At 38.0% G+C, this 15647-nt stretch overlaps 1 protein-coding gene across 3 annotated transcripts in view; it reads right to left on the bottom strand.

The window, feature by feature from the left end:
- TRAPPC9 (trafficking protein particle complex subunit 9) overlaps positions 1 to 15647 on the bottom strand; it is a 461063-nt gene that overhangs the window by 342973 nt on the left and 102443 nt on the right. The window lies entirely within an intron of this gene.

Raw genomic sequence — 15647 nt, 5'->3', positions numbered from 1 at the left:
ATTATGCAATTGGGGAAGTGTTTTTTTGGCAATTCAGTTATGTCTATTTGTACTTAAAATAATTTTGTTTGGCTTTTTATTAAGAATAAAAGTCTTTACCTGCAGAAAAATACTAATTCTCCCTACTAGATCATAGTTTTCTTTCCACTTTGTGCCGCAAATATTTATTAAAGATACAGGGTAGCAATTTGCCATAGATGATACGATCATCAGCTGCTAGAAAGTCCTGAATAAATGTTAGTGGCAGGGTAGGGTGGATTCCTGATAACGGCAAAGAAAAGAGTAGTAATCAGTTGTTTTAAGAATATGCACATTGCTGTGGAATATAAGAGGCAAATAATATTCAGATTTTAGTGAAATTTTACCTGACAGTGATAGGTCAATGAGATAGGTGCAGCCTTGCCTCATGATGTATAAAGCATCCCCCAGATTAGGGACTATGCAGGCACTGGAGTCAAATACGGAGCAAAACTTAAGGTATAGCCCAACTGAATAAGCCAATAACTAGAAAATCTTTTCTTATACATCCTGTCATGTCATGTTTGGTCCCTGTTTCTCTTACAGAAAAGAAGGAGTACTATAATATAGTATTCTAATGTATCGTAGAAGTATAATACACCTTGAAGACATACAGATAGCCCTCATCTCTTCCCCTCAGCTTTCATTTAACAGTTCAATCAACCCATATTCCTGCAGATAACCTCAGTCCCCAGGAACCCAGCGCTCCTCATGCCCTATATCGAAAATCCACATTCAACATTCTCCGCGGCTACATCCAGCCACTGCAGGTCTGGTCCTACTCCACGAGTATCACTGTTGCAGAGAAGCTCTGAATCTGCAACAGCTACCTTCCACTTTATTGCTTTCGAATCAGTGTCCTTAACAAAACCCATAGAAAATACTGCAAGGAAAGGCATTTCCAGTTCCATAATATGGAAATCTCCTTTCACAATCTGCTACTATTCTTCAATTTTTTTCATTATTCATTAGAGGAAAAAAAAAAAAGCAACCTATTTACCTGGACGCACAAGTATGAAAACTTCAAGCTATTCCATTGGACTTGTAAGTTGAGCTAAAATGAAAGACTTAATAGGATTAAAACAAAACAAAAAAAAGCCTACTAGAGCTCCAAACATTTAGCCACTCTTAAAAGTTGAGTAATAAGTTTAAAAAAAAAAAAAAAAGCTAAGTTACCAAAATAAAATGTACCTTCCTTTAAAGGAGGAACGAAGCAGGAAAAAAAGGAAAAAATGAAAACGGGTTAGAAAAACTGTGAAATTCTGCCGAGATGTAATGTTGCAAGATATTCATATGCCAATCCATCACATTTGTTTAGGTTAGTCCAAGACTAACACTTCAGCGTGCCTGACAAAATTTTAATGAAATGTTTCACTACGCTGCAGACATTAACCATTTGAGCAAACAGGATTAATCGTTCCCCAGTCTGCAACATTTTGAGGTTTTTGCTTTCAACCTCTTGGAACCAGCTGTTCTCTTCTCAGAGAGCAAATTTACAGAGGACATTTTCCACTGCTTTTCTAATCCCCAGACCTGCGGGTTTCTGCTTCCAAAAGCAGGTTTCCTTTTTAGAAATTTCAGATAGTCTGTAGGGAAAGCATGGTGGACAACAACTGAGCAGCTTCCTCTCTTTCTTCAGATACATAAGACCACCCCTAGGCACTTTTTAACTCTTTCAATGATCGCAATTTAATCTTTATCCACTGAGAAGACTCCAATAACTTTTCACTTTTTGGTTCTCTTTGCAGGACCATGAATCTAATATACGGCATTGTGTTCACCAGACCAGGTATTTTATACCACTGTTACACCAATGGAAATAAAAACTTTAGATTAAAAAAATAATAATATCAACAGTAGTAGATGTCTGTTTGAAGAGTTGAAAGAAATTTTTTTTTTTTAAGAGTAACAGGATGGCCGATTTTTAACAGTAAGTGTATGTTTGCCCACTATTTTAGGTGGTGTTCAACTAACTCACACACTTGCATATATTAAAATACGTGAGAAAAACTGAATTTTGAACCCTACACTGAATGACTTCCTCACATTGTAGTCTAGGAACACACACGGCACAACCACTTTGAAGTACATAGGGAGATTTTGATGAATCTAGAAAGGAGGTCAAAAGTTAAGATGTAAAATGAAAATTCACTACAAACACAACTATTGACTGACTTCCATTTCCAGTAGGTATTCTTTTCTGTAGCCTTAAAAAGCCGAACGCTCATGCGGTTTGATTTTCTTTCTGAATAACACTGCAAGTCAGTAAGTTGAACAAACAAGGAGAAGAGAACATGAGGAGAACCGTACTGACTTTCACACATTAAGCTAGTACAAGGTACTCAGCAGATGGCAAGATTCCTGAAAAAGAAAGGCAGGATTTTCTGCATGGCAAAGTACTTCAATGAGCAAAAAATACTATAGGAGCGATGAGAAGAGATAAATAACCAAAAGGCTGAAAAGCTCCCAATAGCTTAATTATTAAAGCACTAACCTACCCCACAAAGGCAGTTCCAGAAATGGTTATAAACCCACTAGTTGTAGAAAGAAGAAGAACATCAAGTGAAAGAATAAAGCAGGGCTATGCATGTCTGAAATGATGAGCAGAAATGCATAGGTATAGAGGCAGAGGAAGATGTTCCGACACCACTGACATTGCCCTTGCCCTTCCATACGTTGCTTGGGCACAGGAGGCCCTCTCCAGGCACTGGAACCGATCTTGGCCATTTTTTCCGCCACCAGACGGTAGCAATTACGGCAACTCTTCCCTTCTAGGAAGGGCAACTGAAGTTACTTCAGGTTACTGCTGTCAATTAGTCCTTCTGGTATCTCTTCCCGTACGTGCCTGCCTGGAGCGAGTTGGATTTCACGGTAACAGAGGTTAGAGAAGCATTGTAAATTTTGTCCTGAATGCACAAATTTCTTACAAAACAAAATTATCAGGCTGATGTCTGGATTTCTCCCCATTTCCTCTCTCATCCAGTATCCCACAGAAGTTTGCTCTTGGAGTATAACTTTCATTTCTTATCCCTTGCTGTTCCAAAGGAGATTCAAAGGTACATCTATTAGGATGCTAAAAGGGCCTAAAGTGATGTCCCTGCAATCCAGTAGGACTCAGCCTGGCATTGCACACTGGAGAGAGCTGCCATGCCCTGTTCACCACCTACTTACGCCATCACGCCTGATTTCCATGGGGAACCAAGGTCCCCTGGCTAGACCAAGCATACAGAGAGAATGACCATATACTGACTGCCGGGCTTTTGAATTCAAATGCCAGGCACCTCTACAAATAGACACTGCAGCATCACTACCATTGGAGCATGAGGGATGGCCCTCACTGGTTAAAATCCAACTGTAGCCTAACATTTCCAATTCTACTCCATCTAGACTAGGAGATCATTGCTCACAGTTTTCAAACACTCTTGGATACCAAGTATCAAGAACAGTTAGAACAAAATGAAGTTCTGTATTATGGTAACATGATGGTAAAGAAATCCAAAAGGTTAGTTTCAAAAATGTACCATGTTCAAAAGCATACCTCAGAATTTGTAAAACTGGTTTCACCACTTGACAGAGAAACAGCCTGAATACCAAAAGCAGTACCTTCTGGAAAATGATCATGCAGCTGTATATCAGTGCTGGAAAGGTAACGTTCTCCCTCTTTCTGGATAAGATAGCTCTCTCATAAGCAAAAGTTCAAAATAAACCTCAACAATAATTGGACTTACGCGAGCTCACTAACAACAAGTGGACAAAAGATGTCTAGCACTAGAAGGCCCTCTACCTGCTTCAAAATCCAGTGGTGGAAACTGAATGAGAACAAATCAAGACTAATAATAAAATGCGTTCTTCTGAACGACCTGCGTATTTAACTATTAAAGTAACTGCTGTAACAATATAGAAATTTTCTGTCACTGCAATATTTTAACAAAATTGGATGATTCTCTAAGAACGCACGTTTTGGCTCAGTGTTCTTGGCCTGATGCTGGAATCACCGAGTGAGGTTTATCAGGACCAGACTTGATGGATCATTAGGGTAAGTTTCCCAGGATGGATTAGCAGCATCAGAATAACATATGCTTCTTTATGTCACTACACAACTTTATTCTATGATAATCACAGTGGCATCCAGCCCTCATGATAAGCTACCTTTTCTGGCTTATGAGTGTATTATATATAAAAGGAATGACTGCACAGAGCACTATTATGGTTAATATCCCAGCTTTTTGTATTTAAACGCATTTGCTCTCTATTTGTAGCTATTCCCTCCTATTCTAGGCTGGAGCAGGAGCTCCAGAGGGGGTGCCAAGCAAGCAGATAAACTCAGGGAGCGGGTTTAGTTTGACCAGAGCACTGCAGCACAGCATCAGACCAAGAAAGAGTCGGAAAATATACTGAGAAATGGGCATAGATAATTGCCCACTGGAAACAAGCATCTAGCAGAGGAAAAATCTAGAAATGGGTTTTGGAGCTAATAAAATATCAGGATGTTAAGCAGGGGAAATATCTCACGTTGAATTTCTCCAGCAGTCAAGATAGAGGGTTTGGGTTGCTCTTGTTGGTGGGGGGTTTCTGCTTTGTTTTTTTTTGGAAGGGGGAGGGGGTTGTTTTTTCTGTTAAATAAAGAAAAAGGACTCCATCAACCATTTCTCATCCTCCTCAGAGAGGACCATTTGATGGTTATACCTGAAATACTCCCAATTATACTTCTTTGCAGTGATCTGGACTGTCAACCACTATATCAAATGGCAGCAGTAATAATACAATCGTCTTTTACTTGCATTTGCATAGTGGTTACCAAAAAAAAAGAGTGGATTTTTAGGAAATGCCATAATCCAAATAAAGCTATTTGTACGGAACTTGAAATGTGCCACTCAGTTTGCTGATCATTTTATGCAAAGACATAACATAACTGTAATATTAATAAGGTTAGTATATAGAAATTAACTATTGCCATTAAGTAATCTAGAAGCCTCCATGCTCCAAAGAACCACTTTATTAAAGAACGTGCATTTTAATTGCTTCTTGTCATTTGTCTTTTTCTCTTGCTCAGACCTATTTCAGCTAAATCAATAATATGCTTTAAGAGCCCCAGGTTTAAAATTAGCTACTCTTCATGAGTTCTGCAATGTTAAAAATATAATTCTAGAGAATGATATGTTATATTCACTGTGCTTAATGGCTACAGTCAGTTGATGCACATCCAAGTCAGTTAACATTTGTACTAATATATCCCCAAGCTATAGATCTCTAAGTCAACGGGTATAGAAAATATTCTAGGCACAAGCAACATATATCACTTAAAACGATGAGTCTTCCACCGCAGTAGTACTAATATTTCTCTCTATGTTCTACCATTGGAGAACAAAATTTTTATTCTATTTAAACTTAGTAACATTAGGAATTCATTTAACTATAAGTGTATGCCTACACAAGGTTAGTTCTAAACCAACCGCAGAGAAAAATCTATACAACACACTCCTTTTGATCCTACAATAAAACAGCATCTCAAAACTCCTGAACTTTCACCTCTTCATGTAATAATAGATTTCATTATCTCTTTTTCCTCTCACGCCATCGGTCATTCCAATATCCAGCAAAAAGAGCAGTTTAACAACAATGCACAGAAACCAGTTTCACAAACTGGCTAACAAAAGATGAGTTATAACTTGGATTTATTTCATGTAACAATATTATAAATGGCTTTCTTTTTTTTTTGTCTTGCATTTTCTTTTCTTTTACTAGGATTTTTCTCTCCCCTACTTTTGACCCTTTCAGATCCTTTTTCATTTTTTGGAAATGTAAGGCTTTTAAAGACAGAATTGGCCTACTTACACTAATGAAGATTCAGACTTCACTGCTGAACAACCATAAAGTTAACATGATATTATTCTTAGTACTATATGAAGATATAATGCCTGTGTTAAAGCTTCACTGTGTTGGTTCTATGGCTGTTTTCACTGATAGCAGTAGAAAGTCTTAAACAAATAAATAAAAACCAGAATTCTCCTAAGCAATCCCTCAACCAGAATATTAAGTCAACCCATCTTACTAGGAAACTGCAAAGTATGACATTTAAAACCTGTTTTACCCCATTAACAGTAAATGTGGAGCTTGCTGTGATGATTATCCAGTCATTTCCCTAGGTGAAGCTGAACTTGGTAGATTCTGATGTGCCCTTTCAAAAACGGCTTCGCATCAATTACAGCTATCACATTCCACGCTTCCAATTTCTTCCGCTGAAAAACTACAGCACTTGACCTACTCTTTTGAAGTCCCTACAGTGATAAATTACTAAACTTCATTCCCTTTCTCATACTCCTGGGTAAGGCAGCTATTACGAATGCCACTTTTAGCTAAACAAACAGCAGACGCGCTATCTAAAGATTCAGCTTTTCTATTAAGATGCACTCTAACTCCTTTGGCAAGTTGCCCAAAAACCAGAGCAAACCTCCATGCATAAATGCGATCTGTGCTTGTGATGGAGAAATTAAGACTATTTCAAGAATAAAGTTATTGGAAAATTTACAAAACTAAACTTTCTTGCAGAATTATTTATTCTCAAATATAGAGGGGGAAAAAAAACTGATCCACATATAAAAGAAAAGAATAAAAGGTGAGCAGCTTCATACAAATCATGGTTATACGCTGAGAAAGCCCTGCATACTGCACATGGAGTTGCAAATCAGCTTTCAGAAAAGCTGCTCTTTATTATTTGTCAATAGTATACCACTGCAAAAGATTAAATTGTTAAAACCTATGGAATCCCCAAAAAGATCCAATTAACATTTTGTAAGAAGAGACTATCATCTGCACCATGAGCAATATTTTAGTAACAATCTAACATTAGGTTTAAATAAAATTCAGCAGCAAATGTCTAGATTATTACCTTCTGAACTTGTCCACTTCACATGCAAAGAACTAAACTTTAGATGATCTTCACAGAATGCAAAGAGAGGGAAAAGAACCTAGAATTATCCTTTCTTTTCCACCTCTTCATCCATATATTTAAAAGGGCTGAAGGTATCCGGCAGCAAGCACTGGACAAGAAGGGTAAATAGCAACTGCCAGTAGTAGCACCTACAGAAACGAGTATGAGCAAGACGGAGATACTGCTTGCCACCAGTAGTGGTTAATGAAACGTGAGCCTAACTAGACGTTTTTGGATGTAAAGAAAGATGGTGTTCCTCATTTAACTCCTGCACAGCACCAAAAGTAATATTACATTTATTGAATAACTGTTTCAGTCACTGTCATTTAGAGAGCACGTCTCCTTTCCCACAAACTGCTCTTCCATACCACACATCATTTTTACCCTAAATGATTGTTTACTAGCTCATTTGGTTAAGTCTATCATATTGGAATGACTTTTTGAGACAGGCCATTTGTTATTGTTCCAAGGGAAGATTTATAATAGTAATGCAACATCATTATTAGATTCTAAGTCACAGGATATAACGTAGGTTCGCATGTAAGCTTACATTTCTAACTAAATCACTAAGAAATTGGGAAAAATAGTTCCTCCAGGTAGCATGTTTCCAAAGTAATAACAAAGCAGCCTCCCTTATTTTCAGGGCAAAACAAGACACAAGATACAAAGAAGGAAATAAGCTTGTTGCAAAAAAAGTCCGGAAGGGTGTGCATGCGGCAAAGCTTTATTAGAAGGAGCTATAACTGATTGCATACCTTCACATCAAGGTTATTTTGCAGGAGGAATAGGAGAAGAGGAGAAAGAAGGAGAGAGAAAAAAAAGAAAACGCTCCACAGTGGCCAGCCTGGAGCAACAGGAGTCGCCAGACGAGTCCTCTCCGGGGCATCAGCTCCAGTGCAGCAGGCAGCCTCCCCAAACGCTTTCTTTGGAGTAATTATGTAGTTATTCCCTATCCGTTTGCTGCTTGTGATGCTATTAGTGTTACTGGAGTGCACCTGGGCAGGTGTGGGTGTTGTGTGCTGATGAGCAGTTAAGCTTTGTGCTTATATACTACTGCATAGTATTTATCTGGTAGGCAAACAACTTCCCCACTATGTTACCTGCTTGGCTCTGAAGCCCTGAGTATTGCTGAGCAACCGAAGGAAACTGCATAACGAGCCCAATGGCAGTAAAACAAAAATTGTTCAAGAAAGTTCTTAGAATATTGACTATGCTACAACACATTTAAAAGGATTGAAATTTAAGTATCTAGCTTAGCAATGAAAATGCAGCCATCAATGTTATCGAGCTTCTATGGAAAAACTCGCAAATATAAAGCTAAAAAGCAGAACGTACAGGGAGTCAGTTCAAGACAACTTTTTTGTGTCTTACTAAGTAGCAACAGGATTTTGAAATAGAAGAAGTAACACTAAATTCAAAATGAAACAAAAAGCATGATTCCACTCCTCCCCTCAATTCCGAATTTTACCTTCTAGAAGAGTAGCCCAATTCCATAAATTGCTTTTTACTACATCTCCAATATGCTCTTCTTCAACCGTTTGATGCCCAGTATACATAAACTTTACATTGAAACACTAACCTTACACTGCATAACATTTTTTTTTTTTATAGAGAGACCTAAAGAATTGAATCGAACTCTCCCTGAACTTAGATACTATTCAGTGAGTGGCATAACCTTGTCTTAAACGTCAGGAACAAAAATGTCCTTAAGATAGCGTATAGTTAAGTGTGATAAGACAGCACCTCTATGATACTCTTTGCATTTAACTTCACACTCACAGGTGTTGAATTAAAATCCTAAATATACTTTCAGACGAAAATGAATGATTTCACTAGCTATCAGATCGATGTATACAGGCATTGGAGATCCTTCACATCTTCCGCCCATCAGAGCTGCCCTCTCACTTGGTCTCCTCAGGACTATTTTCTGGTCCCTTTCAGCTTCTGCCACCACGTTTTCCCATTAGAGCAGCTGCCTTCCTTCCAGCCAGTTCCACACTTCTGGTCAAGGTAAAAGGCTACAGTCAACCAGAAACTATAATGACAAGCCTAGGGAAAAGGAGCACAGCAAAATTCAACGTTTATCGTTACCCATAAATTAAATGGGTACAAATATTGCATAAATCTTTTAAAGCATGAAGTGTGGAAATACATTAGGCCATAAAGTGAACAAAATACTCAGAATCTTCAAAAATATGCCATTATAATTGAAACCTAAGTATCAAACAATTGAAAAAGTCTGCACGACACAGAATGCAAATCTCTTCCGTATTTTCAGGTAAGTCTCTCTGGACGAATTCTCGTGTGGCAGAGCAAAACGTTCTGTACTTGGGGGAACACAGACCTTTTAAATACTATCTACAAATTTTTTTCATGAACAGGCTTGAGCTCATTCTGTCCAGAAGCTGGTGTGACCGAACATGAGCCAATTAGGAACTGGAAGACAGTGCAAACAGGGAGACTGAGTATTGATAAAAGGCAGTTCACTGTTGTGCGCTAAGTCCAAAAGGAGAACAAGAGTCTTCAGAGGGCTGATCAACTGCCTGACCTCATCTATCCTCATTAAGAGACAGGAACAAAACTTGCAACAATTTGCAAGAGCAAAATTCAATATATTCATGTGGAGGCATCCTGAATTTGTAACATTTTGATTATGTGGCACATGTGACAGCACTAGAATATAGGTGACCCGTATCCTCCCCTTCGTCATCTCTCCTCTGGAGGAAAGGCTCAGAAGAAGCAGATATCACTGACTCTACTAATGACTCCTGTGTAGTCTAGCAAGCTGATGATAAAGCTACCAGAAATCAGTAGTCTCAAGAGATGCTGACACACACTAACTACAGCAACAAGATTTGACTGTAGGTGAATAGCAAGGCCAAGGACTGCAATGGATGTCTCCTTCAGCAAAGGACCTCTGGTGCCTGTGGAGTCTATTACTGTTCCCATAAGCTCTGTTCATTGTGTTGATGTCAACTTTAATTTTTCTTTGTTCATCTTCAGTCAAAAAGAGGGACAAGAGTTATAGTGTGTTTTATGTAGGAGATTGTACCTGCCGCAACCATCCTTGATGAGATATTTGTTTGGGTATAAGTAGACTATCATACCTTGTTCACGGAGTGACAATGAATAAAAGCCTTGAGAAAACAGTGCTTTTGACAGGCAGATAGTGATTCTATCTAAACTCTGCTATCAAAGCAAGACACAATTTCAAGTATTTCCTTCATGCCTCATAAATTGCAAAAACGGAAGTACTCAAAGTTGTAAACCATTCAGAATTGAAATCGTAGCTACTGCAGTGATAATATTGAATGTAGAATACCAGATGTTACGAATTAATCAAATTCATTCAAAATAGGGGGGAAGGTAGCAATTTTATTTTTCCTGTGGCACTGGGGAAAATTACTTAGGTAAAATACTTTCCTCGTGTTCTGAGGGAGAATCATCTCCAGGGCGCAGCAGAGCGTTCATTTCTTGATGCGACAATTTGCACAGGAAGAAGAGCACTGGGGAGCAGAAAGAGCGCTGAATACCCAACAAACTAATTATAGAACCAAAAAGCTCCTAAAGGAATATAATCAACTGCCAAACAGGGCAGGGAAGTTAGAGGATTTAGATCCAGACTGTTCGAACTGCAGGCTTTCATCCAAAATCAGATCAAAAACAAATTTTGCCTGGTATATCCAATGACCAAGAATTCAACTCTCTCTCATTTTTGCAGAACAAATCCATTTTTATTTTTCTCTTTGTCACAGGAGCAATTGCAATTTTTGGCCAGGGAAGCAACATAAAGCACCTTGCTGACCTGGCAAAGCTTGATTTGGCTGCCAACCACAGTCCAGTAGATGTGACTGGTTTTCGGGTACTTACCTCACAAATCACAATTAACAATCAAAAAAAAATATGATGATGTTGGAAGAAACAAACTTGGGAAGTGAAAGCCCTTTGATTTGGATTTCTATATAATTATTGTCTCTTTTATAGGCTTGAAGAGTTATTAGCGAAACAAAGACCCAGACTTGGATCTTCCTTTTTTTCTTTCATAAGACCTGATGTGTGTAATATTGAAGGAGAACGGTGATCCAGGAATCATTCAAAGAAACAAGTATTTTTTTGAATCAGAACTAGGGTACCATGATAGTCTCTTCCTTAGCATGCATGGATTTACAAAAGGATTTCTGGGGCAGTTCCTTTCCAACTTTACTTCCCAGGTGCAAGAAGCAAGAGCACTGTGAACAGGGAGCGCATATCAGTCCCAGGCTGCAGCACCATCCCATCAGCTTTACTGTGCAACCAGAGACACCCCATATAACGTGAAGGATTACATGCTTTTTATATTATATGAATGTTCTAGCTACACATACAACGCTGGCATGAATACACCAATACAAAATGTGACTCAGGGCCACAGCATTTCCAAGCATACTATTCAATTCCTAAACCAGACAATGCAAAAGTAGAACATCTAACATGGGTTAAGCTTTTATGCCCAAGATCTCACTCCTAAATTCACATTCAGGCAATCCAAATTTAAAAAGTAGATCTACATCTCCCACTAACTTCAGTAGGATCTATAACCATTAAAAACTTGTTCTATTCAAGGGTTTAAACATAGAAGAATAGACTTAAGGCTTACAACTCTAAAGATTTTGAGCTTAAAACAACAACAAAATAAAGTTTGTCTCAATTAACAGCATCCACACTAAAAGAGCATAGCCTGAGAATTGCATGGACAACATCCAAATAAGTCTGACATCTCATTTTAATACACTATCATCTGAATCAGAAAAGATACGCTAAGGATGGTGCATATGGAGCTCCACATTTTATTCTAACACTTCCTACCATCTACTGATAGTATAGGAACACAGTCATTCTTCTAGATTGCTTACATCTCTTTTTCTGCACTTTAATCTCTTGAATTCCAGCTCATGTTCACTATGCAGAGGCAAATTCTCCTGAACATACAAGTTTCAAAACAAGTATCAGTCAGATGAGGCCTTTTTACATTATAAATCAACCTGCAGTCTGCGATGCAACTGGTCATTAATGATAGTCAATGGTTAACATCTTAAATCAAGATTTAAAAAAAAATCCACCACATAACTTTCAACATTTTCTTTCAACTAAAAGATCCATTTCAATTTTTGAACTGGTCTTTTGTCAGATTAGGGTCATGTAGCATTTCCTACTCCCAGAAGATCTGTTTTAAAGAAACCATGAACACTGTGTTGAACCAAGACACCTTGACGGATAATTCGCGTTTTCATCTGGTGATAGATAAGAACTACCAGTGAATTACCACTACACGATGGCAATCTCTGTGACTTTAAGGACCAAATTCGCACCAATTAGATTGATCTCTCCAAGCCTCAGGTCTGTAATACATGGCACGGAGTGAGGGTGGATTTCTTCCACCACTGTGAAGCACTAGACTAGGCCAAATAAACTCAGCTTCCAAGCATGAAATCCAGTACTGAACGCCCTAGGTTAAAAATAACACATTTTCTGCTGAGAGATGATGATACTTGTTTAACTTCTTCTGCAGCTTTTGCATTCAGGCATAGAATAGCTGAATATCTAAACACAGTCTAATGTTACTCAAAACGTAACAAACTCAGCCCTAAAACAAGTCATTTCGTGTACGGGTATAACCACAGCAATGCGGAGCTAAGCATGGGCTAACTCACCCTGCAGCATTCATGTACCCTGGGATGACTAAGGTTTTGAAGACAACAGTTACCACAATTACTCAGAAGTGAACAGTAGAAAAGAGTGTATCTGAACATAATATCACACTGTGATATTCTTTTCCGCTTGAGGGGGTAAGCAAGCGTTATCATGAGGCCATAAAGCAGTTTTTATACTGAATTTATGAGATCATTATAGCAACAGTCATTTCCAGAAGCCAGTGACTGGTTTATCAGAAGACAGCCTGTAGCAAAATTGAAATCGTAGACTGCAGGAAAGTTCAAGTGCAATACTGACAATATTCAGTATTCCAGCACTTTGAAGAACAAAAATTGTAAGTAAAACAAGTTGGGAGGGAAGGCTTAAGCATCAATGCTTGTAAGTATCTAAACAAGGACATTTGAGAAACAGTAACAGGAGTAATACTGATTTATATCAATTTTCATTTGCAAGGATTCACCTTACTTTCAAAGACTAGCTTATGCACATATAGGATTGAAAAATAACTACAGATCCTGAAAATTCACAACAGACACCTATTGCTAGACCATTTTCACAGCATGTTTAAGATTTCACATGTTTAAGGTTTCACAGCAAATGTTTAAGGTTTGTCTTGTTTCTTAACTTAAAAACTCCCACGTGCTTCTCACATTAGTCCTTGTCAAATCACTTTAATTAACTTGACTATTACAAGGCAAATCTTAAAATATAATCAAGCAGTCACCAAAGGGCACTGTGCAGGATGCAGGCAACAGCCCACATGTTCAGAATTGTTCTGCAGCAACAGAAGGAAACCAAAATACCTTCTAAAGGAGTTCTCGGTCATTCAGAAAGATTCATAAACATCAAAATTTTTTTGATTCAGGGTCAAAGGGAATGTTGGATCATCTCTGTTATATATCCCAGATCGCTACACTTCAGACAGCAACGTTCCTTCTGTGCCAAAGCCTTTACATTTGTCAACCAGCATAGATTCATATAGCCTGAAAGACAGGCAGTATGAAGTCAAGCAAATCAAAACTGAAAATACAGCAAATCCACCAGAACCCAGCCAAGCAAACTAGACCAGAATACAGTTTGATTGTATCTTTAATGGCTAATTGACTCAATTATTCACAATAACTGCCTGATTCCTTAATTGGAATTTGTCTGGCTTTTATTTTAAGCTGCTGGTTCTTGTCATGTGTTTTTCTACTAGACTAAAGAGCCCTGTCACAGTAAGTAGACAGAAGTAGCAGACAGAAGCAAACAGACAGCAATAAACAGAAGCAGTAGCAGACAGCGCGAGAAAAAGCTGGATGTAATTAATACCTGATCGCAGAATGGCTACAAGTCGAATGTAACGTAGTTACCTAAAGACAAATGCAATCTACTGAACTGTGGCAGGTAATTTCTTCTCGTCCTTTGGCCTGTATCAACCGTGTACGTCCACGTACATGTAGACTTAATTACGTAGATAGTCTGGTGGATCTAAAAGTACTTCTAAGATACTCTAAGCAGGTCTGAACTTCATAGGCATTTTTAATTCAGCCAGATCAAAGGATTGATTCATAGTAGTTTAATTAGTACAAACTGGGATGTGACTATTATTTATAAATATAGTAACATGGTAAATACAAATGAAGGTTTTAAAAAAGGAGATTTGTTAAAATGATATTAGCCCTTACAATAAGTTATCCTACAGATGATGATACCCTCGTTGTGGTTTTCTCTCTTCTCATCCATAACAGGCAAAGTTTGCAGATCTCGGAAGAAACTAAATCATACTTTTATCTGATGAATTTCACTTGCAAATATGCGATTTGAATATTATAATTTAAGTAACTAGAAACATAATGTTGTAGGCTTCCTCCAGAGCTTTATTCTGTTGGATGTTTGAGCACCCTGATTTATATTTTTCCTGTTGATTCTCTATAGATTTTCTATACCAAACACACTTCACCAAAAATAGGATGTTAGTGATTAAGCCAATTTCAGAACAGATGTCTAACACAGTAAAGAGTTAACTTCAAGCATGTTATGGGAGCTCTAAACCAGTCATATCAGTCAGGTTCAATACACAGATAAATGTGTTCTCCATTGAGTGTGGTTTTGACCACCTGCATGGTGCTTCCATCAGAAAATATCAATTAATTAAATCAAAATGCATCCCACAAACCTAACAGCAGAATCAAGTATGTGTGTGTTTCCACCAGGCAGCTTCTCTGTACACTGCTGAAAACACAAGTTCTTGCTCTACAGCTCTCCAACACCCTTGTAATACCATCACATAGATTACTGTGAGCTTGTATTTTTGTGGTTGCCAGGGCAACTAGCTGACAAGCAAAAAGTGCTCGAAAGGATTTTTTTCATGTATTTGGTGCACTGAGAGAGTCTACATGCCTGGAATTTTATTCCAATTTCAAAATAATATTCCCCTTGCTTCCACAAATCAAGAGTTTTCTATCGGACAGAAACTCTAGTTTCCATACAGTTCTAAATTTAATTAAAAATCAATGCTGACCACTTAACTAGTGTGCATCCCAAATTTTTTTTCTCAATCATGATGATTTATACTGATGAGCAATTGCAAAATACCTTGCTATGCCATAAAATACCAGGACATGCAAAGTGAGATACAGTGAAAGAAACAAAGCTACCGTTTGCATCTTAGCCAAAGATGTGCTGAGCCAAATATTTCAGTGTGCAATATAACACTCAAGTTAACTTCTGACGGAACAAACTAATGCAGAATACAGCTCCCTAAAGGAGCTGTATTAAATATTGAACAGTGTGCAAAACATTCGCCAAAAATATGGAAGATGAAGTCCTATGTTACATTTTTGACAAGCTTTGTTATTTTAACCTTAAATTATATCTTCTGCAAATCTGACCGGCATAAAGCTGTTCTTATTTCACTGCTTGAAATAAAAAGTTTACATCTTCAGCAGGTAAGACCTTCATCAGAAGAACACACAGCGGCTAATTGCAGGGAAGTGGCTCTCCCAGCAAGTACAGCGCAGCTGCT

This window comes from Apteryx mantelli, chromosome 2, assembly GCF_036417845.1.
Source record: "Apteryx mantelli isolate bAptMan1 chromosome 2, bAptMan1.hap1, whole genome shotgun sequence".
NCBI lineage: Eukaryota > Metazoa > Chordata > Aves > Apterygiformes > Apterygidae > Apteryx > Apteryx mantelli.
This window is presented reverse-complemented; position numbering and strand designations above follow the sequence as displayed.